This window comes from Belonocnema kinseyi, chromosome 5, assembly GCF_010883055.1.
Source record: "Belonocnema kinseyi isolate 2016_QV_RU_SX_M_011 chromosome 5, B_treatae_v1, whole genome shotgun sequence".
Taxonomy (NCBI): domain Eukaryota; kingdom Metazoa; phylum Arthropoda; class Insecta; order Hymenoptera; family Cynipidae; genus Belonocnema; species Belonocnema kinseyi.
In genome coordinates this window covers 111492880-111497300 of record NC_046661.1, presented here as the reverse complement: position 1 = coordinate 111497300, position 4421 = coordinate 111492880, and the positions used below count along the sequence as shown (strand labels likewise).

General features: G+C 26.9%; 1 protein-coding gene across 2 annotated transcripts in view; it reads left to right on the top strand.

The window, feature by feature from the left end:
• The first annotated feature begins 1022 nt into the window (after nt 1-1022).
• LOC117172818 (alpha-tocopherol transfer protein-like) overlaps nt 1023-4421 on the top strand; it is a 33773-nt gene continuing 30374 nt past the window's right edge. For both annotated transcript variants that reach the window (XM_033361063.1, XM_033361062.1), the window contains exon 1: nt 1023-1067. The gene's annotated coding sequence lies outside the window, so the exon portion shown is untranslated. The remainder of the gene's footprint in view (nt 1068-4421) is intronic.

Sequence of the window (4421 nt, the reverse complement as noted above, 5' to 3'; positions counted from 1 at the left end):
TATTTTATTTAGTTTTTTATCATGTATTATAATATAGCTGTTGTTATTTAAAATTATATTTAAAAATGGTAAAACGTATAAAATTTGAAACATATCTTTACAATAAATTTCAAAATGTAATTAGATAAGTAAATTTTTAGATTTTTAACATGAAGAAAACTGCAACTTAGAATCGCTTATGATTTTATGAAAGTAATACAAAATTTTTAACCAATAATTAAGAAATCGGAGAGAGTAAACATCGTAGTTTCTGACTCTGCTTTATGCAAATTATATCATCATAACAGGATTTTTTATAGAATAACTAAGATCATACTACAATTTAAAAATGTATGTGCGCCGTAAACAGCACTTGTTTTTAAAATTAAAAAATCGCATTTAATTGTCATTAATGACATTTATATTTCAAGACAAGTAATAAATTAATTTTGTTTCTTTTATTATGTAAATAAAAAATGCGAAATTATATAATCATCAAATAAAAGTTGACAATATGTAATAAATTAAGTATAATTGAATTAATTATAATTATTATTATATTCATTAGATAAGCCACCATAAAAAGCTTGTTGAACTTGAAATTAATTTTAAACTTTCAATACTTTAATTTTGGGTTTCGTAAAACTGTAAGTTTCTTCATATTGGATTTATTTTGTATAATTTTCAAATATTCTGAATAAATAATTATTAATAACAAATTAATCAGCTAATAATATTGAATTAACAAAAAAAAAAATATCATCTGTTGAGGATTGAAAATTATATTAATCATATAAAAATTGTTTTTAATCTGGCATCGAATAAAAATAAAATTATAATATAAAGAGAAATAATCAAAGGTAATAAATTTCCTTACAGAAAAACTGAGTTGGTATTCTGCTTTAAAGAAAATTTTGCAATTCACGAATGCGACTTGCAGGTGCATAATGATAGGCCAGATTTGCTGACACGTTAATTACAAAAAAATAATAATTTATGCATGGTATGAAAATTACGAGATGTTTTCTCAGTATTTTTGTGTCAGTGCAGTAGACAGGACATAAAATTGATTCTCTTTTCGAAACTAAGTAAGACATTATATACCATTTTCAATTATATTTTCCTGGTTACGAAAATAAGATTTGAAACACAAAATGCAAGCAACGTATTATTATGTGTAGACTTTCATTATTTATCTAATATTAGACAATTCTCTCTTTTTATGGAATTTTTTCGCGCCTTACCTAAGGGGCCGTTCATATACCAAATACAATTTTTGAGCCAACCCCCTGTTAACGAGTGTGCCCCTCCCCCCCCCCCAAACACAAAAGTAAGGTAGATCAAATTCTTTTAAAAAGGGTGAAATAGTTGGATTTTCAATAGAAATACTTGATCTTTTAAGCAAAAGTGACGAATTTTTCACAAAGATGCATTCATAACAAATTGTTGGAATGTTAAGCAAAAAAGGTTCAAATTCGACCAAAAACAGTTGAACTTTCAACATTAAGCGCTCGTTCTTTGTACTTTCCCCAAATTTGTGCACATGTTCTTTAAAACTAAAGGTCAAAGTACGGATAACTGTATTTTGGTGGCTGCAAATTCTCTTTTGTTAAAGCTCCTTTGGCTTTAACGTACAAATTCTTATCGTGTATCTCGTGCTTAATTGCACACGATTTTGTCAAAAATTCGAACTTTTCTACACTATATTTTACTCTATTATATCAAATGTATATTGTTTTTATTATACTTATTTCTGTACATCGGTATGGGGCTGCTTTTTCAGATATTGCAAAATAAAGTACAAATTTTATTTTTAATGATTACTTTCATATTTGTTTCTTATTTTTTATTAAATTATATTTTCAACTACCTTGAAATATGTATAATTTCAATAAATTTATATTATTACAATTCATAATATGCATTGGTATTTGAACATACGTATTTTCATTGTCTTGTTTTTATTTTGAAAAAGTGCGCATCCTATAAGAAACCATTTTGTTATGAAACATTTTATTGCAACTTGTGTCGTTTTTTCATCAATTAAATTTGATTATTGTCAATGTGAAGTGGTGATTCTATAAAAATTTGCAGATGTCATTTAAGCGAAAAATATTGTTTAATAAAATGTGATTGTAGCTTGTGTTGATTTTCCAAAATATGAATTTTTGTATTTCTAACCCAGTCCTTTAAAAAAAGTTAATAACAAATTTGTAGATCCTTTTTGGTTAAACATCTTTTGTCTTTTCATTTTTTTTCATCATTTGTGTCCTTTTAAAAGAAATATTTTTATTCTTATTTCTTACGATTAAAGGAAAATCTACTCTGATATCTAAAAATAAGTAATAACAAATTCGTAAATCCTTTTTGGATGAAAAACTTTGTCTATTAGTTTTGTTTTGTGCCTTGTGTCATTTTCCAACATTTTTTATTTTCAATGTTTTTTATGATTAAAACAAAATCTACGCGTTCTATCAAAAAATGAATAATAACGTTTTTCTTTCCTTGACTTTTCCATATATTGCGTTATTTGGCTTACAATTTCCATTTTTTTTAAATTTTGCAAATGCTAGAACTGAGAAAATTTTCTTTTAATCGAAAAAAGTTTCAAGGATAACTTGTGCGACTTCCCGAGTACTACGAAACGCCGTACATTGAATTTTTAAATATGAAAAAATGGTCTCAAAAATTTTTAAATTCTCTTTTTGAATTTCTATACAAAATAGCTGGTTAATGAACTAGACCTTTCCCTTTAGTCAGTAAAACTGTGTGTGAAAGCACAAGCGATTCCAATTAGTCTTTCAAAAGTTATCCTATATACAGACGATATGAGAATACACAAATGCAGTTTTAAAAAAGTACTTTAATTTTAAACCAAGTGGTTCATTTTTCATCAAAACTAGATGAATTCCTAACGAAACTTGTAATAGTTGATATTTCAACCAAAAAGATGATTTTTTAATCAAATAGTTGAATCCTTAAACAAAACATATTATTTTCAATCAAAAAGTTGCATTCTTTACCAAAAAAATGGCGCATTTTTAGACAAGAAAATTAATTTTCTGCAAAAAATACAAATTTCTAAGAAATTACTTGAATTCTCAATCACAAATAAAATTTTTAACTAGAAAATATTAGTTTTTAATTTAAAAGATCAATTGTTAACCAAAAATCAATTTTTAAAAAAATTGTAAATATTCACAAACAAAAATTAATTCCTAACAAAATAGTTGAAGATGCTACCCAAAAGTTGATTTTTCAGCCGCCAAGATTAATTTTCTAAAAATGGAGTAGTTACATTTTTAACAAAAGAGAGATGAATAAAAAAAAATAATGAAAAATACAAAATTTCATTTTGCATTCAAACTATGCAAGATGCGAAAAAATATAAAGGGACTAGTTTTTGTTTTAATTGTGAAAATTAACATGAAAATAAAAAAATTAAAATTGTGACAAAACAAAGCAGGATACGAGTAAAAATAATGTTACAAAAGTTGCCCAACCAAAAAAGATACCAAAGTTTGTTATTATTCACTTTTTAATAGGATGCACAACATGATGTTCGTATTTATTTATTAATTTTTTTTTATAAATACACTACTTGGTTTAAAGTTTAACCACTTAAAAAAATCATTTATGGTAGAAAAGTGAATTTTCTGGGTTGAGAATCAACTTTTTTGTTGAGAACTCAACTTTTATGAATGAAAATTCAACTGTTTTCTACAAATTTCGCCTTTTCTGCTTGAAAATTTAACTGCTTTTGGTTAAATCGTAATCTTCTTTGTTTGAAAATTTCTTCAATTTTGTTGCAACCATGTAGGATGAAAGTTCAAATATTTTAATGAATTCATCTTATTTGGATGAGAATTCAAGTGGTTTGTTACAATTTTGTCCTCGGGGTAAAAAATTCATTTTTGTGAGTTGAAAATTCAACTTTCTTCTACAAATTTCGTTGTTTTTGCTTTTTTTCTCATTTATGAACCAAGCATTTACTTGATTCCTAGAAAATCAATGACATTAATTATTTTATCCATTTTGTATCATATTTCTTGTAACGCAGAGGACGCTCTGCCGGTGAATTAATGCATAACGCTATTGTATATTATTAAATTTTCATGACATTCTTTATTACATTTTTATTGCATTATTATATTGTTATTGTTATTCTACATAAGATTATTGCTGCGAGCAGTCGCAGGGCTCTCGTTAACATTATTTCTGAGAACCGGCAGAAAGTTGTGCCTTCCCATTCCCACGAGACGTCGGAAAAAGGTAAAGGCTTCACAAACATGATTTGTGTAACCAGTCAAAGGGGCGACTTCCCGCCCACACGCTACCTTGGAAAGGGGTAGGGGTTTGACCAAAACTATTTCTATGAGTGGTCAAAGTGGTGCCTTCCTGCACCCACGAGACGTTGGAAGAGGGGAGGGGTTTGACCAGCA